We start from the raw sequence: 27,949 nt of genomic DNA on the forward strand, positions 1-27,949 counted from the left end.
TGCCACTCGGCTTGTAGGATCTTAGTTCCCCGACCAGGGATTGAACCCACACCCCCCCGCATTGGAAGCACAGAGTCTTAAGCACTGGACCGCCAGGGAAGTCCCCACATCCTCATTTTTATGAACAAAAAAACTGAGATGCAGAGAAGTTAAGTAGCCTGCCCAAGGTTACATGCTGTTGAGTGGCAGAGCCCACAGCCTGGCTCTGAAGCCTGTATGCGAAACTGCTCCCTGAAACCGGGGGGCTGGTGGGGGCCAGGCAAGTGCCTTCCAGGGTGCAGGAAACAGGGTGCAAGTGAGAAAGTTCTGTTTCACTTAACCCCCTCCATCTCTAGAAGGAACAGTAGCAAACATATCTCCAGGGTGAGGGTGGGGTGATGTGTCTCCTCTAAAGTCCTGGGCGATTTCTACTAAATCATTAATCATTTCATTTGCCTCCCTAAAGCGCTGGGCACACTCAACAGGACTCCTGGAATCCTTTGTGAAACTAGGAGGTGGAAAGATTGTAAAAATAGCACCAGGTTTTTTGACAAGTGAGGTGTTAATTACCCTGTCGATCCAGCACCCTGGCCCGAGCGCTGCCACCACTGTCTGCCCGCGGGCTTGGAGCTCTCCCCCAGCTTTGAGTCCTGAAGTCTTTGTTGGGGAGTGATGTGAGTCTGTCACTGCGTCCTGAGTTTTCTAGTCAGGTCAGGGAGCTGCATCACATAAGAGCCTCCAACCTGAATGTGATTCTGATGGGGGTGTGGCAGATTCTTGCTCTCTATACACTCCGGGGAGTAGGGTGGAGGCTTGAGGAGCCCAGGTTGGTCCCACCCAGTGACGACCAGCCCAGGAAGCTTTCTGGCCAGCTTTCTGTGTGTTTGTGTATATGTAAACTTTGCCTGAGCAAGAATATTTTATATTCATTGTAGTAAATGCTGCTAAACAAAAAGAAAAACCACCCACAATCCTATCCACTGGGTTAGTGATTTATCAACATTTTCGTTTAATTCTTTCCAGTCGTTTGCTTATACTTATACACGTTATTTATTTATTACAAAAATGGGATCCTACTGTTCAAATGGCTTTGTTTCAAAGACATAGTTTGACCATTTTTCCATGTCATTGCATATTCTTCCACAATGTCTTTTAAAATGGCCATGCATGAGACACTTTGCGTGCATGCATCCTAACTTTGTTTACCAATTCCTGTTTACTAGGGAAAAGGTATCGTTTCCAGTTAGTTTGCTTGTATAAATAAAGTAGCTAAGTCTTTGTTCATCTTTGATGATCCCCTTATAGTTTTAGGTGTGGAATCACTGGGGCTTTGGGTAACATGGGGGAGGTTGGAGTCTTATTAATTTCTTCTTAGTTACCTACAGTTTCTTTCTTTCTTTCTTTTTTTTTTTTTTTTTACCTACAGTTTCTTGATGAGACATTCTAAGGGAGCAGCTGGGGCACGTGTTTTAGATTGAACAGCTGGGTTTGATGCCCAGCTCTGTCTGGGAAAGGTTTGAGACCCTGTGTGTGTGTTACTTAACCTCAGTTTCTCTGTCTGTATTGTTTGAACAAGAGTGCTGGACTTCTCCGTGTCACAGTTACAATGATCGGATTCTCTTCCATTGATCTGGCCTGGTCCCCGCACTGCCTCAGTTCTCTCAGGCCTTGGTTCAGATGAGAAGAGCGTGAACTGTATATTTTCTAAGTGCAGTTTTAATGAGGTGATTCAGTTCCTCTTTTTTCATCCTCCTTTCTGACCATCCATTGTCCATCACTCTCTCTTACTTTACTGCGTATGTTTCTTAGACCACTATGTCTTCTTGCCATATGACATGTCTATTTTCTTTCATCTCTCTCTTCCCCCATCCTGAGAATATAAGTTCCTGGAGGGCTAGGAGTTTCTTAGTTTGTGGCCATGTCCCCAGTATCTGAATTACATTGTTTGCCTTTATAGAAGGTGCTTAAACATAATTTTTGGGATGACTGAATTTTGCATTTTCAAGTACTGAGTACAGTGCCAAGCCCAAACTGATGTACAGTAAATTGTTACTTATCTCTTAGGAGAGCTGAATGGAATGAACGAGAAGTTGAAAAGGTGTGCTCCAGCCATCAAAACAGTGGTGATGCTCTGAGGAGATGGGAGACAGGAGGGAGGAGGAATATCCTGGTGACAGGCAGCCCTTGGTGGAACGGGAGTTGGGGCTGGCTGGGGTGATGGGCATCGGGAAGGTGTGACCATCTTAGCCTGCTCTGTCCTGTCAGGGCCCGTCTTCTCAGGGACGCTGGCCCTCCTTGCCCAGATGCAGAGCCACCTCTCAACTAATCTCTTCCTTTGCTGTTTGGTTTTAAGGGGCAGTTGAGTAGCTGGAAGCCCATGGAAAACCAAGGGACTTGCCCTTTCGTCCCTTGCTTTCTTCTTGAGCTACATTTCTCCTCCTCTCTTTCACCCTCCTTCTCCATGCTACATACAGCTGCACTGAACTGCTTACTGCACCCTGAAAGCTCTCTCCCATCCCTGGGTTTTTGCATGTGCTGTTCACTCTGCCTGGAACACCTCTCTTTCATTCTGTCCGTTTGCTCCCTCCGTCACAGCTAACTTTTGCCCAGCCTTCGAGACTCAGCTTAGGCTTTGCCTGCAAAGTACCCAGCACCCCTTCCCCTAGTCTGGTGCCTCCCTGCCCCCACGCTTCTGTTCTTGCTTTTCTCGCGCTGCGCTGTAACTGTGTCCTTATTGGCCTCCCTGACTACCCTGCCTTAGTGAACACAGCAATGCTCACCATTTACCCTCAGTGCCTTGCTCAACGCAGAGGAAGTGTTCAGTACTGTTGAGTGAGTGGGTTACTAATAAAATAGGCACCCTTAAGGGTCAGCAGGGGACAGCTCTTGGGTGGGGATGACTGTTTATAGTCACGTGGTTAGTCGATGCCAGGACCTGGAGTCTCAGGCTCTTCCCCCAGGCTGTTACTGCCTGATGTGAAGCAAAGCCAGCCTCCTGACACCAGGTTGTGATGAAAGAAAGTACAGTGGTTACTGCAGGGTGCCAAGCTAGGAGAATGAGCAGCTAGTGCTCAAAAGACCTGAGTCCCAAGCAGCTTTCAGGGAAGGGTTTTTAAAAGCAACATAGAGGTGTGGGTTTCAGGGTGTCTGACCAGCTTATGGACATTCTTCTGACTGGTTGGTGCTGAGATAGCAAAGGTGATGTTTGAGGAATCAACATCAGCAACTTTCTGGTCCCAGCTGGTCTGTGGCCTCTGTGCTTGTGGTCAGCAGTTTTCACTTGGTGGGAGTCTGGTTTCTGTAAAAACAACCTAGGAATATGAATCAAATGTTGTTATCTGTGTCTGTCAGGGAGGAACTAAAGGTCCTGTGACTGCTATATGGCTGATCTATTGTTTAAATTATTACCAGCTTCCTGGCCCAATAGCTATACTTGTTACAACATGTTCACTTTCCAAATCATTAATTCAGACTTATGAGATTCAGGGGGAGCCTGAAAGCCTTCACATTTATAGAGACTGGCTACTTAAAGAGACAGGGGACTTGGAGGGCATGTATACCAGAGAGGATCCTGAAGGGTCCTGCTTGGTTTCAAGGCTGGACTTCCACGGTTTCTGGATAAAGCATCCTTGTGTGTCTGGAGGAGCGACATTCTCTGCTTGGTGTTGCTAGTCCTATTAGATTCAAATGCTTTAGCCAGTTTCTATAAATGTGAACATTTGAATTAGGCAGCAGCTGCCATGGTAACTGGGTGAATCTTGGAACTTGGGGACTAGAGCAGACAAGAGATCAGATAACTTTTAAGGGGCTCTTTTTGAATCGTGCTGGTGTTTGGACGCTTACCAGTGAGAACTGACTTTGCCCAAGTGCCCCAGGATGCCAGCTCTCTGCACTTCCCTCTCTTTGGGAAGGGGTCTTTAAGGACTTTCACTGTTTGTGGCCTCATCATCTTGACCTCTTGGATCCCAGAGGGCCCAGATGAGGCAGACTTAGATGTTCCTTGGTGCACCGAGGTGGCAAGACTGGGAAAGAGATATGGTAAAACAGGGGGATGACGTCACACACACCTTTCATATTCTGTTTCAGTCAAACTTCGCAGTAACAATCCAGGCTCATGGGTTCCTCTGTTGGGAGCTTTCTTAAGTGGCAGGACAGTATTTTTGAAACATTAACTAATGTTATTTCCCTGTGGCATTTTTTCTCCTCCCCATTCAGACTGGTCAATATTTTGAAACATGCACAGCTGTGGGTATGCATACAGCTGTTGAGGCTGTGCATAAGTTCACATGGTGCTCCCTGAATTACGTGCTGAGATAGCCCCAAAAAAGGACTTAACAGCAAAAGAAAGTGGAGCTTCCTCAGGGACTTTGGCGTTCAAAAGCCTAGACCTTAGGGGAGCAAAATGAACTCCAAGTATAGATAAAAAGGGTAAGAGAATGCTGGATAACTAGCAACAAGAATTCTTCAGCCTCAGTCTAAATAAAGATAGATTCCATCAGCTGTCAGAGGCCGAAGAGACAAGTGCATAGAAGTCAGTGGCTCTCTGGGAAGAGGACCCTCACCCCGCTCCCTGGCCAAGTCCTAGTTAGGGCAGGAGGGTGTGGCAAGAACCTCAGGTCAGTTTACAGAATGAAGAGCCTCAGTGATGTGTGCTCCATTTCCCTCTGGAGCCCCAGGAAAGAAAGGGCTGCATGGTAATTCTAGGCAGGCAGGACCTTCAAAAGTGGGGGCAGTGGGATGATTTCAGTGCGTTGGGTGTAGCATCTGAGCTGGTTAAGGAGTTGTTGAAACTGACTGATCCCGTGGCCGGGTCAGTTTTCTGGGCCATCTTCTGTGTGGATCAGTGATGAAGGTGGATGGGGTGATGGCCTGAGTGGACAGGGAACAGCCAGAGTCAGGCCTTCCTCCACTCTCAGACCTTGACACTGCTGGGAACTTAGATGCCAGTTTGTGGGGAAGTGGAATTGGGATTCTCATTTTGGCCAAGATCTCTACTCAGGTGGGATGAGAGGTCAAAGTAGAGACTAAGTTGCATTAAAGAAAAACCAGGTAATGTTTCTTGCAGTCAGGCCTGAACCTTGGATACAAGACTTGTTCCTACAACAACAAATTGCTTCAAGAGTCACGAAAAGAAGCCTGATTGGCTGTCACTGGCTTATGTTGGTAGTTATCCACCAGGGCTGTTTCTTAGAAATACCTAGGGAGCTTGCAAAAACACACAAGTGCTTTTAGGTTTAGAGAAGCAGACTGTCTCAGATGGGGCTGGTCTTTATATTCTGTTGGCTGGATTAGTGCCTAAGAAGTAACCAGAGAGAATCTTTCTTTGTGGAATTTTCTGTGTGCTTTTGGAAAAATTTCTTATCCTTTTTCTTGTTTTGTTATTTATAAAAGTAGGTAAATCGCTCTTCTTGGGAGTGACTCTGAACACTCAGAAATCCTCAGAAAAGAGATCTTAAAAGAAATATATAGCAATGCTGTTCATTAAAAAAAAAGCATTCCATGATTACCATTTAAAAAGTAGTCTTTGGCACTTAGAAATTCATTCTTTAATAGTAACAGATGAAGTAATAAAATGATGATAATAGTAGTAAAACTAGTGACCTATAAAGGGAGAAGAAATAGATGGAGGCGACAGGGTCCGAAGCAGAACTTTTCAGGATGTACCTTTTCTGTGCATTTGACTTGGAAACAATGTAAATGTTGTACATGATTAGAGAACAAAATGAACTGAAGAAACGGGGAAAAAGCCACGAAGTAACTGAAAAATGAAAATAACAGTAGTTGAATATTGAGAGAAACATGAAACACTGGAACCTGATTGTGTACCAAGTTGGAGGCACACCAAGATAAATTATTTCATAGGACTTTAAAAACACAATAATTGTATATACCCAGTAGAATATATCCTAAAAACAAAATAACTAAAAAAATAGATCTTACACTGTTTTCAGTAGAAATATCATCAGAAATAATTATTGTTTCAAACTTTCTGTCATACATAGAGTAAAATAAAGTAAAATGATGTTATTAGAAACCAAGATTTTCAGCATGAGAAAAGATACAAATGTAAGTGTAAGACTTCAAGGAAATATTCTGTAATTTAAAATTTGAATTGTAAATATTTTAGATTTGTGATATATTTTCTCTTAAAATACACACGCATGTGCACACTATTTGTGTTTCTTACATCTGTAAACCTCAGAAGCCTAGAATAATGACCAATCCCATAGCAATGCAAGGGTCAGACTCATTTTTTAGTCTCCAAATCCCATTCAACACTAGAAGGGGTGCCATTTCAACCAAATGCAGCATGTGGAACTTTAGATCCTAGTTTGAGCAGAACAACTGTAAGGAAACACTTCTGAAATAATTGGAAAAATTTGAAGACCTGTTTGATATTTGATGAAATTAAGCCAATTATGATAGTATCTGTGTTTTGGCTATGCTTTTAAAGAGACTTTATCATTTAAAGGTATATACTGAAGTATTCACAAAAGACAACTCTTGGGTTTGCTTCAAAATATTTCAGTAGAAATGGGGGGAAATTAGGGGAAGGCATAGAAAAAAAAGAAGACTGGACATGCATTGATCATTAGTTACATGGGCATTCATTGTACTATTCTCTGTACTTTCACATATGTTTGAAAATTTCCATCAAAAAATTGCTTTAAATTGAAAAGAAGGAGTAGGAGAAGAAAGAAGAGAGGATTCCACACATCTCCTAAGTCAGAGGATTCTTAGGTTGTCCTCCAAGAGAGAAATCCAGGCACCTCCACACAGCTCAGGCACTCCCCTCTGCCCAGAGGTCCCAGTGCCTGCCGGGCAGGGGGGGGCACACGACTGGTGACCCAGGCAGTGATTTGAAAATCATGGCAGTGAGTTGGATAATCCATTTAGAGCAGCTGGCTGAACCGGCCTGGCGGGAGGGCAGCCGGGAGCGTGAGCAGAGGGAACTGAGGAGCGGACCAGCTCTGGGCCACGGTCCCTCTTCTCCCTGGTCATGGCTTTTAAAGGGAACAAATCCTATTTTTAAGGCACTATGGTCCTACTTAGAAGATATCACTGGGAAGGGCTCACCTAAGTCAGGCTCTGGAGACACTGTGTGATTCCAGCATTAAAATACTTTGTAATGCAAATATGCTTTTTTTCAGATTTTAAAAACAACATATTCTTTTTTTTAAATTAATTTTTATTGGAGTATAGTTGTTTTACAAAGTTGCGTTGGTGTTTACTGCACAACAAAATGAATCAGCCCCTTCCTTTTGGAAGGGAGGCAGGAGAGAGCAGGAGAGAGCGGACCTTCTCATTCAGGTCACCAGAAAGCATTAAGTAGAGTTCCCTTTTTGATACAGTATGTTCTTATTATCTATTTTAAAATAACATATTCTTGATATTATATGTTATTAAATAGCACATTATGTAAAAAGCATAATGTTTTGTGAAAGGAGTCAGACACAACAGAATACAGAAGATATTATTCCATTTATATAAAATTCAAAAAGAATGAAGCTGTGTTGTTTAGAGATATGTGATCAAGTGGTGATTTAGAGGAAAAATAAGTGTGTGAACAATAAGATGGTGAGGGGAGTGGTTATTTTTAGTGAGGAAGGAGGGGGCTGGGATCAGAAAGGGCATGGTGGGCTTCTGGGGTGCAGGCATAGGGAGCAGTCACATGGGTGCTTATTCTACTCTTCATTAAGTTGCAAATTTATATCTTTCTAGATGTGTAGTATTTCACAATATAAATATAAAAACAATATACTTTGCCTGTAGGAAATTCAGAAAATAGGGAAAAGTACAAAATAGAAAAAGACAGGCCACCTATGATCATTCCTTCTGAAAGTAACTACGGTTGACATTTTGGTGGGAGTCATTTTAGAAGGAGTTGACCTTGGTAGTTAAGAAGTGGACTTGAGAGCTAAACAGATCCAGCCAGATTCAGATCTTGGCCTTGCCTTATACTAAAGGTAAAAACTGGGAAAATGATTAAAGTTCTGCAAAGGGGGAATAATAATAATAACAACAATACTTATCTTGGCAAGATGTCATGGGGATCAAATGAAATAATGCATGAAGAACATCCAGACAATAATAAATGTTCAATATTTTAGCTATTTTTAGCTCATTCCAGTCTTTTAAAAACTTATGTGTATTATATATGACCTGTGTGTTACATGCATATACATATAATGAATGTTTTTACAAAATTATGATTGTGCTCAACAATTCTGACTTGAGGCAGTTTTTTAAAAAGTAATTATCCATCACTGAACTTCTCGGAGGGACACTTCTGTACAATAAAGCCTGAATAATCTGGTATAACTTCCAAGGCAGCCTGTAACCCGTGTTGCTCCATCATTCTCCAGAGTATCTGCCTGTGCCTTGGCTTACCTCATTCTCTTTGTCTGGTGCCCCTTCTCCTTTTTTGCTGGTTGAATTTCTACTCATTCTTTGGGAACTAGCCTGACTGCTCCTCTGTGAAATGCTCCCAACTGAGGAAGGAGAGAGCAGTCCTCTTCCTGCAGATTTCCTGGGCCACGGAAACCTCAGGGGGAGAAGCCCCCATTCTCTCTTAGCTCCAGGGCACAGATAGAACCTTAGTTACTACATCAATAAGGGTGGTGAACTGGTCCCAGGCTTGTTTCCGGCTGACCTGAAGGCCATTAGAAATGAGTCTCAGGTCAGGGCGCAGGGTGGGGATAACCTACACAGATGCTAGACCTTTGAGCAGAATTTTAAACACGTCAAGGCAGTATGACTCCTTCGTATCTTCTAAAAGCTGGAAACAAACTGCAGATTAAAACAGAAGGGCTCATTCTCTCACATAGAAAAAGTCCAGAGGGGGTGGTCAGGGCCTGACAATGGGGGCTGACTCCCATCTATCTGCTTTTCTTTTCTGGGGGCTGCATTATGAGAGGTCCCAGCTGCCGGAAGCCCATTTTTCACATGAAGAAATGAAGGCTTAGAGAGCTGAGTTCACTTGCCTGAGGTCACAAAAGACGGAACTGGGATTTGAACCAGTTCTGTTTGATTTTGAAGCCCTTGTTCCTTAACCATCAGGCTGGAATGGCTCTTATCCCCCTTTGGCTTCCCTGGTAGCTCAGATGGTAAAGCGTCTGCCTGCAATATGGGAGACCTGGGTTCAATCCCTGCGTCAGGAAGATCCTCTGGAGAAGGAAATAGCAACCCACTCCAGTACCTTTGCCTGGAAAATCCCATGGACGGAGGAGCCAGGTATGCTACAGTCCATGTGGTCGCAAAGAGTTGGACATGACTGAGTGACTTCATTTTTCCTCTTTGGGAAAAAGAGGGCCTGAGAGAGTTAAAATGACTTGGAAAAGATTATAAGCCAAGTGAGCAGGAACACCATCAGGACCCAGGCTTCCAACACTAGCTGCTGAGCTGCTGACGTTGTTGCCCAGGACCTCAGAGCAGCACCCCTGGCAAGCTGACTGATGTGGCCCAGATCATCCTCAGGCTCCTACCCGCTCTGTGCCATTCTAACCTAGAGGCATCCAGGCTAATCAAGGCCAGAGGAGGACTGGGGAGGTTCCAGGAGAAGCTGCAGGCTTAGCAGGAGGAAGCAAGAAGCATCTTCTGATTTGTGAGCTAAACCCCTTTGATCTGAAAATCAATAAGAGTAAATTGGTTAGAACCGCAGAAGCCTTTCTCTGCCATGCCCTGCGTGCACTAGCTCTTGAACTCGCTGCTGTCTTCCAGCACCGTGACTCCCTCCAGGATGGCCCCTGCACTGGCCCCTGAGGACAAGCAGGCAGCAGATGGAGTTATCATTCTGCCAGTGCCCAACTGACAGCTTTTTTCACTGATTCCAGCCCATAGTGTGACTTCAGTATCTCTTCCCCACTGTCTAGTAGGGGCAGCTGTCCCAGAGTCACAGCTGTAGGATGAAGGCCTGGATTTAAGAGATCTTTATAGAATACGCCAACTGGACCAGAATAAAACTTCCTGGAGACACTACAGGGAGCACCGTAGGACTCCTTCAAGACTCCTTAGCCTCAGTCAAGGACTGAGCGCTGTGACCAGTCAGGCATTTGCAGCCTGGGGCCTATCTGTCCTGTCAGTCACTCAGAAGCTTTTACTGACCACCTGATCAGTTTCAGGAGCACCTAGGATCAGCAGACCCAAAGCTGGAAGGGAATGTTATAGTCAACTTGTCCACTCCTGAATCTCTATGGCAAAGCAGACCTACTGGGAACATTTTCCAGTTGTAAATCATTTGGCAGCACATCCTCAGCACTTAGTGAATAAACACTGAATGAATGAAAATACAAACAATGAAAAAAAAAAAAAAGAAAATACGAACAATGCTAAATGGATGACTTAGCCATGGAGTTCTGCAGGACACTCTGAGAACTCACATCAGCTATACAGGCATCGGGAACTGTGAGCTCAAGAAACCAGCCCCTGGGTGTTCCTGACATCCTCCTCACTGAGCATGGACCCATTACCTGACCTCTTGTCTTGTCACATGCGGGTTTCCTTGTCTCTGGTGGGTGTAGTATGGTGATCGAGACAGTGAGTTTCCGCATCCAGCACACCTGAGTTCAAATCCAGCCTCTGTCACCTGTTAGCTGTGACCTTGAGAAAATTGCTTCATCTTTTAGAGACTCAGTTTGTTCATCAGCAGAATGGAGCAACGACGGTACATGCATATTCCTCCTGGTAAAGGATGCTGTGAAGAAAAATAAGGCAGGCTGAGGGGGACAGGGCATGCAATGGTGGGCTCTGCTTTTACTATACAGTCTCTTCAGGGAAGACCTCGCTGATGATGTTGATGTTTGAGCAGAAACTTGAAGGATACGGAGGAAGAGGCTTTGTGGTCCCAGGAAGTGCTGTGCAGGTGGAGGGATTATCAACTGAGAATGCTCTGATATGGGGGTGCGCTTTGATGTTGGGTACCACGTGAGAAGAAGTGAATGGCCTCAACAATGGTTCTTGGCCTGAGAAACTGAAAAAATGGAGTTTCCATTTATTGAGATCACAAGGACTGTATTTTATTGTGGAAGAATTTAAGTTTTAATAAACTTTTGACATTAGCATAGTTTTTGACATAAAGAAAAATTGTGATGATACCACAGATCCTGTCACTCCTAGGTTCCCTTGTTTGTGTTATATATTAGTATACATTTATCACAATTAATGAATCAATATTGATACATTATTATTGACTAAAGTCCATCCATTATTCAGATTTCTTTGGTTTTTACCTAATACCCTTTTTCTGTTCTGGGATCCCATCCAAGGTATCATAGTACATTAACGGTCATGTGTCTTTAGGCTTCTCTTGACTGTGTCAGCTTTTCAACGTTTCCTTGTTGGGTTTTTTAAAAAATGTTCTTGGCAGTTGTGAGGAGTGATGGTCAGGTATTTTGTAGAATATTCCTCAACTAGGATTTGTCTCATTTTCCCCCCCCTCATGATTAGGGCTGTGATTTATTTGGAGTAAGACCTCAGAAATAGAGAGAGCTCTTCTTATCATATCACACCAAGGGTACATTCTGCCAACATGACTTAGCATGTTGATGTTAAACTTGATCATCATCTGGATAAGATGGTGTTTTTCAGGCTTCTCTACTATAAAGCAACTTTCTTATACCTTTTCCAGGCTGTACTCTCTGAAAGGAAGTCATTCTGTACAGTCTACACTTAAGAAATGTTATGATCCATCTCCTTAAGGGCAGAGTATCTTCATAAATTATTCGTAAATTCTTCTGCATTTAGCTAATCTCCTCCATTTACTTATCCATTCAATCATTTATGTTAGTATGGACTCATGGATTTTTGCTGTATCAGCTCAGTTCAGTCGCTCAGGCGTGTCCGACTCTTTGCGACCCCATGAACCGCAGCATGCCAGGTCTCTCTCCATCACCAACTCCCAGAGTTTATGCAAACTCATGTCCATTGAGTCGGTGATGCCATCCAGCCATCTCTTCCTCTGTCGTCCCCTTCTCCTACTGCCTTCAATCTTTCCCAACATCAGGGTCTTTTCAAATGAGTCAGCTCTTCGAATCAGGTGGCCAAAGTATTGTAGTTTCAGCTTCAACATCAGTCCTTCCAATGAACACCCAGGATTGATCTCCTTTAGGATGGACTGGTTGGATCTCCTTGCAGTCCAAGGGACTCTCAAGAGTCTTCTCCAACACCACAGTTCAAAAGCATCAGTTCTTCAGCACTCACCTTTCTTTATAGTCCAACTCTCACATCCATACATGACCACTGGAAAAGCCATAGCCTTGACCAGATGGACCTTTGTTGGCAAAGTTATGTCTCTGCTTTTTAATATGCTGTCTAGGCTGGTCACAACCTTCCTTCCAAGAAGGAAGTGTCTTTTAATTTCATGGCCACAGTCACCATCTGCAGTGATTTCGGAGCCCCCAAAAATAAAGTCAGCCACTGTTTCCAGTGTTTTCCCATCTATTTGCCATGAAGTGATGGGACCGGATGCCATGATCTTAGTTTTCTGAATGTTGAGTTTTAAGCCAACTTTTTCACTCTCCTCTTTCACTTTCATCAAGAGGCTCTTTAGTGCTTCTTCACTTTCTGCTGTAAAGGTGGTGTCATCTGCATATCTGAGGTTATTGATATTTCTCCCGGCAATCTTGATTCCAGCTTGTGCTTCCTCCAGCCCAGTGTTTCTCATGATGTACTCTGCATAGAAGTTAAATAAGCAGGGTGACAATATACAGCCTTGATGTACTCCTTTTCCTTTTCCTTTGGAACCAGTCTGTTGTTCCATGTCCAGTTCTAACTGTTGCTTCCTGACCTGCATACAGGTTTCTCAAAAGGCAGGTCGGTTGGTCTGGTATTTCCATCTCTTTGAGAATTTTCCACAGTTTAATGTGATCCACACAGTCAAAGGCTTTGGCATAGTCAATAAAGCAGAAATAGATGTTTTTCTGGAACTTTCTTGCTTTTTCGATGATCCAGAGAATGTTGGCAATTTGATCTCTGGATCCTCTGCCTTTTTTAAAACCAGCTTGAACATCTGGAAGTTCACAGTTCACTTATACTTTGCTGTATACTTTGGCTTATAATCTAGTACTACTTTATTTTGTTACTGAAGTTGTTTGGCCATTGAGAGTTTTTTTCATTTGGCTCCTGTGTCTTTTTGACATATCCCTATCATTATTGTTTCCTTACAATTAGTATGCTCCAGGCTCTTCTTATATATTTTATTCCCTAGTCTCTAGAATTTTATTCCCTAGTCTCTATTTCTCCAAGGATCCCTGGTTTCTTTTATTGGAGAGTGCTATTATCAAGATCTAGAAGCCAGTTCTGCTAGTTGCTACTGGGACATTGTTGTTTCTAGCCCAAGAGCTCAAATTTGGTAATATTAAGTTCAAGCCTCTCATTTGATGTCGTAAGTTGAGATGTGTACACAAATGGCAGTTCTGTATAGAGGTCTGGAGTTCAGGGAGGGATCTGGGCTTCAGAGGCACATTTGAGACTCATCATGATGGAAATGATCATAAAATTACAAGACTGGGTGAGACTTCCTTGCAAGCAAAAAATAATTAACAAGAGATGAGGAGTGAGCAAAGAAGGTGAGGTGTGGCCAGTGAGATAGAAAGGTATGAGGAAAGATTTTTCAAGAAAGAGATAGTGATCAGTTGTGCCAAGTGTTGACAATATTGATGAGATGGTTGAGTGAAATGAGCACTGAGAATTGATCAGTGGATATAGCATGGGGAGGTCATTGGTAATCCTAACCACTGCTCTTTTAGGGAAGGGGTGGAGACAAAAAAAAAAAAAAAAAGCCTGACAGTTTCAGAGGAGACAGGGAAGAGAGAACCCAGAGACATTGAGTTTGGACAGCTTTGTAAAATTTTGTTCTAAAGAAGTGTTGAGAAATGGGGCAGTAGATGGAGAGGGATGTGGATCAAGAGAAGTATTTTTTAATTTTAATTTTATATTGGAGTATAGTTGAATAACAATGTTGTGTTAGTTTCAGATGTACAGCAGAGTGATTCAGTTATACATATACAAGATGTATTCTTTTTCAAATTCTTTTGCCATTTATGTTATTACAGGCAGTAGGTCCTTGTTGGTTATCTATTTTAAATATAGCAGTGCCTAAAACTCCCAATCTATCCTTCTCCCTCTGGTAACTATAAGTTAGTAAGAGAAGGATTTTTCAATTTATCCCTTTTAAAAATAGCTATTACTGTGTGTTTTATTCTTAGAATAATCCAGTGGAAAAGAAGAACAATGATTCAGTAGCAAGTGGGGACAATAGCTACAGTGTTTATTGAGAATTTACTATTTGCTAGCTGCTAAATGCTTTGCATGTACCATCTTATCAGGTACTCACAAAACCCTACAAGGTAAACATGATTCTTATTTAAAATGTTAGAAAACTGAGGGCCAGAGAGATCAAGCAACTTGGCCAAGGTCTAACAGCTTGTGAATGGCGGATCCAAGATTCAAATCCAGGTTTTTTTGACACCAAAGTTCATGCTCTTAGCCAATATACTGTCTCTTAAATCTTTGGGAAATCCCCTCTTCTCTTTCCTTCATTTGCTTCTTTCCTCTTCAGAAGAAAGAATTTTTTAGAACAGTGGACACCGTGTGGGCTGATAACCCTTTCTGTGGTTGGGCTATGGAGCCACCATACTTCTCTTGAGCCACTTAAACAAGGCAATAATTTCTGATGTTCCTCTTCTGCAGTGTGGATCCCAAGATCTCCCCAGCCAGCCAGCCAGCCAGCCAGCCAGCCAGCCAGCCCAGGAGTATACGGAGCAGCTGATAAATGTTAGATGCTAGGGCTACAGTAGAAAATGGACACAGTGAATGCCTGCCCGCACAGAACTTACCATCTCCTTCCTGAGACCTTTGGACAAAGGAGGCCAGTCCTGTGGTGAAAGGTAACAGTGACCTTTTTCTGTCCTCTGCTCTCAGGCAGGTACTAAAAGGAAGGCAGAGGGGTTGGGTGTAGCACAATATGGATAAGCAGGGACTCTGGTGAACTGAAAAGTGCATGACCTACCTCAAGCAGGAAGCCACTCCTGAATTCCTCCTGAATATGGGCCCCAGGCCCAGTGTTGTCAGATATTTGTATTTTGTCCAAAGGAGGTGGAAAATTCACATTTTTATGTGAGAACTCCCAATTTAAAGATTTAGGCAATTCATTCTAATAAATCTTCCCCTGCCTGTTCCCCTTTTTTGTGCCCCCAACATTCCCTCCTCCCCCATCTGTGGGTCTGATTCACTCTATAGGCTGTTGTTTTGCAATTTTTGCTTTACAGCGACCCAGTGGTTTACCTAGCATGATAGCCCCTGTTTAGGAGATGTGATTTCATCCTTGCTACTCTTTGATCTTATTAAAAATTCAGACTGAGACTTTAGCCCTGCAACTATCACCACTTAAGAATAATTTCTCTGAAGTATGCCTCCTGGTTAGTGAAATTACTGAAGTATCCCCAGAGAATGCATGCATAAACATGCATTTAGCTATGTGGGTGTTATTTAATTTTAAAAGCTACCTTGTTTAAGTAAAAAGTTTGAAAGGAATATATTATAGGAAAACTCTTGGGTGTTTTGGAGCCCACTTTGATAGGAACAGTCGGAGCACAGGGACGGAACAACACAACTCAGAAGCTTAGAACTGGGGCATGGCCAGTCTTTAGTGTCTAGGTCACTGAATGAACCCACCCGAAGGCAAAACTGTCTGAAACATGTAAACATCAACCGCTGCTCAGTGGACTGTGTGAAGGACTCGGGATCTTGATTTGCTATCATATTTAGATTTTCTGTACCACTTTGTGGCTGAGCTTAGGTGCCGCCCTTCACAACATATGCGTAAATGCTACCAGCACTGTCATTCCCTGTTTAGTGGCTGCAGACACCCAAGTAGAGAGGGGATGGGATGCTGTATTTAGAGAGACCAAGAAGCAGCCAAGATTTGAGTTTCGATCTTGAATTTAGGCTCTTTGTCCACCATGTATAATACAGTGTTTCCTATACGCCATGTGTTCTTATATTGCCATAATGATTCTTATCACAGCTTTGTACCACCTGTGTTCTTATCTACACAATTTAAAAAATGCCCCATATTTTTGCTTAAATAATTAATTTTATAAGGAAAATTTATCTCACCACCATTAATCTGAAATCATTATTACTTGCCAAGAATAGAAGGTAACAATAAGGTATGATAAAATTACATAAGCATTACAGTTTTGTAAATGTTTGTCCATGTATTAGTTGTACTTATTTTGCATGCCATTAGTGGAATGCACTATGTCTAGATCCTTCTGTGAGGAAAGAAGAGTATGCCTAGCTTTGAGTAAGTGTAAGCAATAGGTTGGGTTCACCTTTCTCCTATATCTTTTTCTGGGTAGCTATTAGTTCATTCATTCATTCATTGACTTGACAGTCATTAGATCCCTACTCTGAACCATGCAGAGTTTCCCAACCCTGTGATCCCCCTTTTTTCTTTTTATCTCTCCTGAGTGAGAGTATTTCCTTGGGTCATGAACGGTGGGTGTATTGCCCTGATGTTTTGTCAGCCTTCTTTGGCTGCAAACTGGGCTGATCTTCAGCCAGAACATAACAGTCATGCTGCTGCTGCTGCTAAGTCACTTCAATCATATCTGACTCTGTGAGACCCCATAGACGGCAGCCCACCAGGCTTCTCTGTCCCTGGGATTCTCCAGGCAAGAATACTGGAGTGGGTTGCCATTTCCCGCTCCAATGCATGAACGTGAAAAGTGAAAGTGAAGTCGCTTAGTCGTGTCTGACTCCTCGCGACCCCAAGGACTGTAAGCCTACCAGGCCCCTCCGTCCATGGGATATTCCAGGCAAGAGGACTGGAGTGGGTTGCCATATCCTTCTCCAATAACAGTCATACCAGTTCCTTATGACTGCTGTCTGCCCTGATGGCTCAGGGCATCTGGTTCAAATGGGTTGGTTGCTAAATTTTTTGAATATAACTGTTAGTGGCGAGCATCAGAAATTGATTAAAATTAGTTTAAGCAAAGGGGCGTTCATTGGAAGGAACTGAGATCTCACAGAATTTTTTGAAGGCCGAAGAATCAGGCTGGGCAAAACCAAGGTCAATCTGGAGTGCAACAATGCAGGAGACACCAGCACAGTTAGGACCTGATGCTGACGAGGAATGGACCCCACAAAGGTTGGTCTCTTGACTCATTGATTAGGACATAAAATCCAGAGAGTGCCTGACTGCCTCAAGCTTCAGTCAGCTAGACACAACTTGAGAAGCAGAGTGCTAGGCACAGGTATTTGTATCTCAAAGAAAAGAAGCAAGTTCTCAGAAGGAAATAGAGGTGCTTTTAGAAAAAGGAGGTAGAGGCTGGGTGATCAAAAGGCAAGATGAATCCAAATATATTGCATTTTCAGATCTGGCAGAGAAAAACTTAGTTTTTCTAAACTTAGAAAAGCTTAAAACTTGTTTATCAGGGGAATAATTGTGGGATGGGAAGAAGATGAGTTTTACCACAAACCATAACATTGGAAAATAATGGCAATATTTACCCTTTAATCATTTATCAGAAAGAAGTGCATTTTTCTCTCTCAGTGATTTTGTATTTCCATTGCATGATTGTACTGACTAAACCTGCCTATTTATTTATTTAATTGGAGTAAAGCTGCATATTTAATGAGAAAGATCGTTGTACCTGGAGTGAAAGTTTCTCATTTCCCCAGGAGTTCCTCTCTGACTTCATTTAGGTAAAACAAATAAACACCCCTGTCCCCACAGAGGTGGGATTTAATGAGTAGGATATTTATCCCAGTTCTTTCACTGAGTAGCTTATGAGAAGAGATCTTTGGCAAGATGCTTTCCAGGAAGCTTTTCTGTGCCCTGAAGCCAAGACAGACTCCCCAGTGTCTCTCCTGGGTTGATGTTACCCAGATTGGTATTCTAAAGAATCCAAATCTTTTGAGGCCTCCCCAGTTCATGAGCATTCCTCCTGATGAACCGACTTTTAGGTAGTACTCCTCAGTTTATCAGCCTTGTGGGGGAAAATAGTTTTCTTGATTATTTAGCGTCAGGCAGATCAAACCCCAGATATCTGACTGAATTTTTGACTCAGTAGTTTTGATATTTGGAGCACTAACTTCAGTTCTCCAGAGTTGGGGTGTGTTGGGTCATTGTTTTATTGTGGCTCTTCCAGGAGAGATGGCATGTGTGACTTCAGTCGAAGGGAAACACCAGTAGTCAGTCAAGCCAGAAATAGTTGAGAATGGATTTTTTAAAGAAAAATGAATCAGTGGTTTTCTAGCTTTTGACACATATATGCATGTGTGTGTGTGTGAATATATATATATATATATATATATATATATATATATCTCAGTATACACACGCCCAGGACTCATAAAATAGTACTTTGTGCAAATACACTGTGCTTTTTTTTTATTTCATTCTTTTCTTTTAAAAATTCTGGTCACAACCCTTTGGTATTGATTTTGCTATAACCACAGTTTTAAAAACACTAGTATCGATGGTCCAAGTCCAAAGCCAGCACCTTCTGCCCTATCTGCTGCTGATGGAGCGTCCACAGTGCTGACTTCTGCCCACTAAATAGACTTGGTATGTGAGAAAAAGGCATCCTAAAAACCTCTTGAGTTAGCCACCAGGAGATGCACTTTTATGCTTGGTTTCTCTTCCTTCCCATCCTGAAAAATATTCTGACTGCAGGGCTGGATATATCAATGCAGAACTCTGTGCAGTGAAAACAGCCCTTGCTTACTGTCAGTCACTGTTCTAAGAATTTTGCCTATGTTTTCTCCCTTAATCCTCATAATAACCCTGTTTGCAAGAGGTGGACATCATTCTTAATATCCATTTAAAGATAAATAAGTGAATTCCCGAGGAGATTTCATAACTTGCTCAAGGTTGCATAGTTACAACGGGGTGGAGTTGAAATTTAAATCTAGACCTCTCTGACTTCAAAGATTTTTAATAAAAAATTCTCCTTAAGATGTGTCAGTATGAGAGTTGAATAATTTAGATCAATTCCACAGTGTAGTATTTACTTTTTAGCAGAAGGTTCAAATAACAGTACTCAGCCCAGGGCCCAGAACTGTGGCCGCTTGTCACAGGGCACAGCTGCATGAGATGCTCCGTGCGTGACTGGCCAACACCAAGGACTAAGCCTTGCTGATGGCCAAAAACACCTCCCTCTGAACTCAAAGCACCCTGCCATCTGGAGAAATGCTTCTCTTATGTTTTGAGGGATTGCTAAACATTAGCAAGGCCTCCTGCAGCAAAACATACCTTCCACATGATTATCTGTTGGCTTCGAGAAAATCCAGCCAGAGAGAACACAGCCAACTCCAGAGAGTAAGAAGAGAGCACGCATGTTCAAGGAGCACCTGCATTTGCCATGCATGTAAATACACCCTCTAGTTCAAACCAAAGAGTTTACTATAGCTTCATAGATGGCTGGTGTTATACCAATGCAAGCTTCCCCAAGGTCACCTGGGAATTGCAATATTTTACAGTCCAGACATCTGACATGAACCAGATGGCTCCCTTCTTTTTCCATAATAACATGTTTACTTCTTCTCATCCTCTGTCTGACATTTATGGAGTACCTGGTCAGATGAGCAAAGAAAAATAAGGCAAGGCTCATCTGCTCTTGAAGCTGATGCAGTCTCCTCCCTTCCAGAACTGCCTATCACAGGGCTTTGTGCATTGCCTGAGGCCTCACCTGTCTCTGCTCTTCTGTTCTGTTTCTGTAAACTCCTCCCTACTTTCCCCAGAGATGATCACAAATTACTGTGGGCAAGGAGACCAGCACGTGACGACAGGCAGGATTTTAAAAAAGGAGATTTTCCCTCTGTAGACACTGTAGGCTTTTCTTCCCATGGTTCTTCAGCTTCTAGTCAAACATGCCGATTAGATCTCCATAAACAAGCAGAATCTCAAATGAGAGTGATTTCAAAATGGTTAAACACAGAAAGTTGTTTGGAACTCTGCTAACACTGTGGGTTAATATTTCTTAATTTTTTTTAGCCACTATATGCAGCATGTGGGATCTTAGTTCCCTAATGAGGGATTGAACTCAGAACCCCCCTGCAATGGAAGTGCAGAGTCTTAACCACTGGGCCACCAGGGAAGTCCCATGTGGGTTAATATTTCTTACTCTATGTTCTTCGTCCAAATGTATTATTCTGCTCTCAACCTGCAGTCTCTTACCTACTGTACAGGATTCTGGAGACTATTTTGCCATCATCTTTATCAGAGTTGACAAGTAGCACTTAGATAGTTTCGGTGGTGGATCAGCTGATACTTTATAAAAATAGGTACTGTTATCTCTTTTGATCTCCCTCTGACTGCACATGGCAAGTGCCAAATACACGTTTGTTAGTTGATTCTTTTAAAAATTGATCTGGGCAAGTACCACCATGAGAGTTTTAGCGCCAAGATGTTGGATACAGCCCAGGTCCATCTCTAAAGGGTTTTCATGTCCTGGATGGTATTAAAACGGAACAGTCTCAAAAGGAAATGTTGATACAGTGAGAACTCTGAGAATCAACAAAGCTCTCTGGATTAGAGGCTAAGGTCCTATCAGCCAGTGTCAACTGCTGTCTTTTCTTACAGTGCCCTTTGCTTGTCCTAGGATGTGATTATAGGGATTATAGGAATATAGAAAAGATAGGAAGGCTAAACTTAAGGTTGTGAAATATTACAGTGAGAGAAGGTTGAGGGACATGTGGACAAAAGGTGACTGAGTTATGTGGAAGATGATTAAAACCTCGTTCCCATCACTGGGCAAACATCAGTTCTCAATAACATCTCCTAGGATTCCACAATCCAGACAGAGTGCTCTCTCTCCGCTATTTTCTCAGGACCCCAGAATGCCCCAAGGGTCTTAGAATTTTAGAGCTAGAAATGACTTTTGATATCACTGAATCTAAGAGATCTTGTTTTATAAGTGAATCTTGGGCTAATTTAGTTCCTTCAATTGTTCATTAATTCAGTCTCTCGTCTTAAAGAGCTACTGAATACCAGGCATTGAGCTTGTGTTGCTACAGGGCCACAGTAGTAACCAAAACAGAAAGAGTTCTGACTATCTTCTTTGCTCTTTGGTAGTTTACATTCTGATGGAGTGATACCAAGAGAAAGCCAGTCAAATAAATAGGTAAAATAAGATAGTTTCGGGTAGTGATGAACACTGGGAAGAAGATAAAACAAGGTAGACAGGGTGGAATGGATTGGGAAGTCAAGGTCAACATGTGTTCACTACTATGTATGAAGCAGATGGCTGGTGAGGGCCTGCTGCATAACACAGGGGAAAAAAGAAGGTACGATCTGCTTGTAGGACATATATATTAAATTAACCTTAAAAATGCACTCCAGTATACACTGAAGTGAAGTGAATTCGCTCAGTTGTGTCTGACTCTTTGCGAACCCGTGGACTGTAGCTTACCGGGCTCCTCCATCCATGGGATTTTCCAGGCAAGCGTACTGGAGTGAGTTGCCATTTCCTTCTCCAGTATACACTAGGTGCAGACAAATACTGTTTGGTTCTGCCTGTACAAGGTACCTAGACGAGTCACATTCATAGAGTCAGAAAGTACATTGGTAGATGCCAAGGACTCGGGAGGTGGGAGGGGAAAAGGGGAGTTAGAGTTTAAAGGAGACAGAGTTTTAGTTTAGGAAAGCAAAAAAGTTGGAGAGATGGGTGATGGCGAGGGTTGCACAACAATGTGGATGTACTTAATGCTGTTGAACTGTACAGTTAAGAATGGTCAAAATAGTATGTTTTATATTATGTGACTTTTACAACAATAAAAAGAATTATTTTAAAAGCCAAGAAACAAAGCAAAACAAGGTAGTGAGATAGTGACTGGGGAAGAGGATGGCCACGGGAATAAGGGAACCTGCCTCTATAATGGATTTTTGATTTGGGATCTGAGTAAGGAGGAGTCAGCCTTGCAAAGGTCAAAGTGAAGAATTTTCTGGCTGCTTCTCTGGCAGATACCTCAAGGTGGGAATAAACTGTTACATTCAAGAACAGAAGGAAGGCCAGTGTGACTGGATTACAGTGAGGGCGAGGGAGGCAATGCAGTGCTTATAGCATGCATGGTTTTGCAAGTCATGCCAGGGTGTTTTGAATTTCGTCCTTCGTGCACTGGGAACCACTGGAAAGTGTTAAACAGGGCAGCAAAGTGATCTGATATATTTTTTTAAAGGGCTACTCCAGCTGTCTGAGAAAAACAGTCCATTGGAGGTAGCAACAGAGGAGTGTGGAGCATAGGAAAGAAACTTCTGCTGTGAGCCAAATGAGTGATAACCTCTCAGTCACATAGTGAGTTAATGGCAGAGCCTGGGGGTAAAACATTAGATTTGTTCCAATAGTTAATGTATTTGGTACAGTTGAAAAAGTTTAAAAATATAAGAATAAATATCATTTATTAAGTGCTTGTTATTGTCAGGCTCTGTGCAGCATGCTGTATATGCATCATCTTATTTAATTTTTATCATAATTATGTAAGGTAGATTCTATTTTTCTTTCTATTTTATGGATGCAGAAGTGGAAGCTTCAAGAATTTCAGTATACTATCCAAGTTCACACATGTGGCAGGTGACAGAAAGGCAGATTGGGGATTAAAATGCAAACTAAGTCCCAGAGCCCACAAGCCCCAAAGATGAGGCTCATTACTTGTAGTAAGGGCAGTGTTGCCTAAAGGTTAAGCTGGTGAGTGTTGGAACCAGAAGGCCTGCATTCATATCCCAGCTCCCTTGTTAGTAACTCTGTGACCTTGAGCAAGTCCTTTCTTTTTTTTTTAAATAACATGCTTGAATTTTTTGCTGTATTACATCCCTCTCCACCTTTCCCCCTGCCACTTCCCCACCGTGATTAGCAATAAAACTCTGGAAAGAAATAACGACCCGTGGGCTTTGTCCTTGCAAAGAATGGAAAAGCTGGGAAGACTGGGTCCCCTGTTACAGCCACAACTCAGAGTAGATGGTGCCTGCAGGGGAACAGAAGCTGATTCTCTGGATCCCTGGGAAGAAGGAGAAGGGTTAGGGAAATCGTGAACTAGGCCCAATAAGCAGCTTTGGGGCCGAGTAGGCAGAAAGGCCTGCTAGGTTCCTTGGTACACGTGTGGTCTGGTCTCTGAAACAAACCCAGGTTCATGGTTTTGTTTGTTCAGGGTCTGTGCTCTTACACGTGAAAGGTCAGCAGGGGGCAGTGCAGCGAACGTATTGCTTGTGAGTGAGGGGCTGCCTGCTTCTCACCCAAGAGTCTGAGAAGAGTTTCTGTGCCTTAAAACTGGGCCTATCTGGGCAGGTTCTGGGTGGATGGATCCACCCTTTCTCTTGTCCAAGATCCTATCCTACACACTTTCCTGTTGTCTCCTGTTCTGTTTGGCTTCCTCATCTCTTCTGCTCTGCCTTATATCCCCAGACCTTTTATCTTCATAAAATGTGCTCCTTGGGTCCTCCTAAATATTCTGTGCGAGAGACCGGGTCAGCTTAAGTATTTGTCATTTGCACATGAAGGCCTACGGCGGTGCCTGGTCCCTAGCCCCTGTCATTTCCTCCAGTGTACTCACAGGATATGAAAGCCAATAGCTGAGACTGATTTCGTTTACCGTTCTAGGGAAGGCTATTATGCCCCCAGGGCCCCACGGCGTTTTGGAATTAGAGCAAAAGCTGCCAGAGCAGTAAGCTGAGAAGGGACTTGTTCAGAGTTGTGGACTCTCGGGTCCTATCAATTTCCTAGGGCCCTCCACAGATAGGATGGAAAATCAAAGGGCTAACCTTTGAATACACACTTGGGACCAGACAGGTACAGATCAATCTTTATGCTTTTTAAGAAAAGAAGCTACCAGAGCCTCTGGCTCAGGGCCCAGGTGGTTGGAGAGAGCCAGCCAATGCTAAGGCTGTGTCCTTTGTGCAGAAGTGTCGTATTGCTAGCAAGTTTCTCCAGCTCTCTAAGCCTCAGTTTCCTTTCATATGAGGGGCAGTTATAATAGAGCAATTGTGACAGAGTCCACATGTACTCTGCATTCAGCCAGTGTTGCTACTGGTGTTGAAATAGGAGGTTTACTGTTTCCATAGCTACTCATTGTGGAAGATGGATTATGTTGATGGCCCCGGTTCATGACTCCCCGTATCCACACCCTTTGTGGTTGAGAATTTCTAGTCCCTGCCCTCTTCTGACTCAGGCTCGCCTTGGGTCTTGCTTTGGGCATTAGAATGTGGCATCTGTTAGCCTCAAGCCTCCGGGGGCCTTGTAGTCTTCTGCAGTCTCTTATTTGTTTTGAAACTCTGCCACTTAACTATGAAAAATACTGGGCTAGACTCCTGGAGGATGAGGGACACACGGAGCACAGGCCAGTTGTCCCAGCTGAGGCCATCAGACTGGGCTGCAGCCCGTAGACCCCCAGTGGTGTGAGAGAGGCCCATTAAGATCAGCAGGACTGCCTACCTGACCCATAGCTGACCTCAGCTACTTGAGTATGTGCAGCGGAGACCAGGAGAGCTGCTCAGCTGGCCTGTACAAACTCATGAGCAATAACAAGTACTTATGTTCATGTTGCTTGGTTTTGAGAGAGTTTACTATGCAGCAATAGCTAACTAATATGCTACTTAAAGTTTTATGTGTGCCGGTTGAAGAAGGGGGGTTACGCTAGGTGAGACTATTTGCAAGGTTAGTAACTATATTACTATTTGGAAGATTACTAACTATATTACTGAGTACTTAAGAGAACTTGATATGTATAGAGTCTCAAGTTTAGGGATCATATATAGTGGTTCAGAGTAAACACCGGAATAAAACAGACCTGGTTCCAAATCCCTGCTCTACCAATTACTAACTGTGTATCTTTGGTCAAATTTCTGAACCATTTCTATGACTCAATTTCCTCTCCCATAAAATGGAGATAATAATGGTTATTGGGAGGGTTGCTATGAGGATAAAGCAAATGTATGCGTAGTGTTTAGGATGGTGCCTGGCACACATTGAGTGCTCAAGAAATACTATCCACTCTTCCTTTGTTTTTCGACATTTATTTATTTGGCTGTGTGGAGTCTTAGTTGCTGCATGCAGGATCGTTAGTTGCAGCATGTGGGATCTATTTCCATCACCAGTGATTAAACCCAGGCCCCCTGCATTGAGAGTGCAGAGCCTGAGCCACTGGGCCACCAGGGGAGTCCCCGCAGTTTTCCTGGTCATGGTGAATTTAATCTCCAGAGGACATCTCTACACAGAACCCTGCTTGCTGCAGGTCCAGTGAGTAACATAGGCAGGATTTTGCAACTGATTCTTCTAAAGCTTTTGATAAGAAAATTATGATTACATATATATCCCCCCCCTTTTTAATTATAAAAGTAACATACTTTAAGCAAAAGGGAATCTAGGGGGAAATTCCTGATTCGAAGAGAATTTGTATTGTGAGCTGTGACTTGTAATTATGAATATTGATCTCTACCTCAGTGCATTGAAGTATACCTTATTATTTTTAAGGAAGAAATGTGCACACCATGCTGAGTTGTGAGACAGGGGCATAAATCTATCTTTGTTGAAAATTATAACAATTTACCTCATATTTCATTGACCAAGGAAGCAAAGCAATTATCCACAACATACGAAGGAGGAAAAAAATCATGACTATATGAGCTCTCATGTAAAAGTTTAACTCGGCAGGAAAGCTCAAAAGGAAATCAGATTTTGGTTTAATGTTCAGGACAAAACTTCCTGCCATGATCAATTCCTCACTGGCTTTCAGATGGCATTCACTGACGTTTATTCCTGATGGAGAAAGAAAGCTCATCTCTCCGGGGTGATGCGGAGTCAAGGTAGAAAGTCTTCCCAGTCTAGAGAGAGGAACGCTGTGTCTACTCCTTGTTCCTGAGCAGAATCAGGCTGCGTGAGCATTCACTGATTCTATTGACTCTCAGTTGATCTAATTTAAAAAATAATCGTAATAAAAATAAATAAAAAAAATAATAATCAGAATAAAACTGACCCTTTCCCTAAAAGCTTGGCCTCTTTCATTTTGTCTTCATCATGTAATTGGAGTATCTGATGTTACCTACATGCCTATGAATACCCACAGTGCTATTGATAACAGTCTAGGGGTTCCTGATCCCTGGAGTGTATCAGGGAGTCCAGGGTCCTGTTTTAGAGGGAGTGGCAAGTTCCTCAAATCCCGTTACCCACTAGAGGATCTGGCCCCTCCTCACACAGATCAGATGGAGGCTTTCCATCTGTAGGCCACTTGTGTGTGTTATTCCAAGAATCACAGTGAATGCACTTGATATTATCACAAACATTTATCTGTGAGTTGTCTGGAAGAGATACTGACTCCGCAGTGGGCTACAGAGGAAATCTGTGATCACACCAAAGTTTGTGCTAGGCTGTTGTGCGACTCCTACTCAGGTGATCCTGAGATTCTTAGGTCACACCTTCCTGCAGCTTCACTCCCTGAGGGCAGCAGTGTGGGTGGGGTGGAAAAGAGGTGAGCTTTGGGGTGGCAAAGAGTTGGGTAACCAGAGTCTCGCAGTGGGGCTCCTCTAGATGCTTATGGTGAGTTCCCCCTGGATTAGTTGGCATTTGGGCCTTATCAGTGGTTAAATATTATGAATGTCACCCCTGGTTACAAGTGACAGAAACCTAAGGTTTTTATTGTACCTCTCCAAATCCAGGAAGCATTGCATGTCTGTCTGTCTGTCTATCTCTCGGTTTCTTCCTCTCCACCCCCTCCCATACCCGTAAGTGATATTTCTCTGCTAATTTTTGAGCATAGCAAAAGATGGCTGTCTCATAGCTCCTATTTCTGTCCGTTTCAAGGCTCTAGTAGAAACTGATCAGAGTCTCTGAATCATAATTCTGAATTCTTGGGGGAAAGTATCTAATTGGCCAGGTTTGGGTTAGGTGTCCATCTCTGGATGGTGGCTAGGGGGTCCCAGTCACGTTATGTAATCTTACCATCTTGCCAGCCTCTGTGAGTGATGGGGGAGGCAGTTTGTGGAGAAGGACACGCTGATAAGTGGCTTCTGAGATGGCTCTCAGTGATTATTGTGACTACTGGCATCCACAGGAATTATCTTATGTGTGATCCCCTCCTCTGGAATGTGAACTGGGTCTATTGACTACTGCTTCTAAAGTGAACACACTGCCCAAATTAGGTTGCAGAAGACTGGGACTTTCATCTTGCTCAGACTCTGTCTTTCTGGTTCTTGTTTTATTTGCTCTGGTACAGCAAGCTGCCGTGTTGTGCTCTGTGGAGAGATTCATGGGGCAAGGAACTGAGGGTGCCATCTAGCCAAGTGCCAGCAAGGAACCAAATCCTGCCAGCAAGCCTGGGAGTGAGCTTGGAAGCAGATCCTTTCCCATTCCCTTTCCCTTGAGATGACTGCAGTCCCAGCTGACACCTTGATTACAGCTTTGTGAGGGACCCAGAGCCAGAGGCACTCAGCTATGCTGAGATTCCCAACCCATAGAACCTGTAAGATAATGAATGTTGTGTTTAGCCATTAAATTTTACTCCACCATTCCAGAAGTTCCACCCCTAAGCGACTATATTTTGGATTAGTCTGTTATGCAGTGGTAGATAACCAGCCAGGAGTGTGGTGACTGGAGCGGCTCTGAGGTCAGTTAGGTTCATGTCTTGTCCTAATTTCACCATGAGCCAGCTGTGTGGTTTTGTACAAACTGTTGAACCTGTTCAAGTTGCATTCTCTTCTGTAGAATTGACATAATAGTAATATGGTTGTTGGGAGGGCTAAATGAGTAATCCAGGGCCAGCACCAAGTTTAGTTATATTAATATTTATTCATTCACTAATATTAATATTAGCAATATCAGCCAAGTTTAGCTATTGTTATTGAGCTTTCACAGCTCTGCTAACCCTATACTCTTGGGTTATTTGTTGCCTCAGTTTCTTCAGAGAAGTGGAGAATTCTGTGCCCTTTACAGGAACATAAAATACCCAAAAATCTCTTTAAAGCAAATAGCTTTTTAAC

At 43.0% G+C, this 27,949-nt stretch overlaps 1 protein-coding gene across 1 annotated transcript in view; it reads left to right on the plus strand.

The window, feature by feature from the left end:
- The window catches only part of HYDIN (HYDIN axonemal central pair apparatus protein), a 501,386-nt gene that overhangs the window by 56,919 nt on the left and 416,518 nt on the right, over nt 1-27,949 (plus strand). The window contains exon 2 of the mRNA XM_061138904.1: nt 14,668-14,864. The gene's annotated coding sequence lies outside the window, so the exon portion shown is untranslated. The remainder of the gene's footprint in view (nt 1-14,667; nt 14,865-27,949) is intronic.

Source organism: Dama dama, chromosome 4 (assembly GCF_033118175.1).
Source record: "Dama dama isolate Ldn47 chromosome 4, ASM3311817v1, whole genome shotgun sequence".
In the NCBI taxonomy this organism is placed as follows: domain Eukaryota; kingdom Metazoa; phylum Chordata; class Mammalia; order Artiodactyla; family Cervidae; genus Dama; species Dama dama.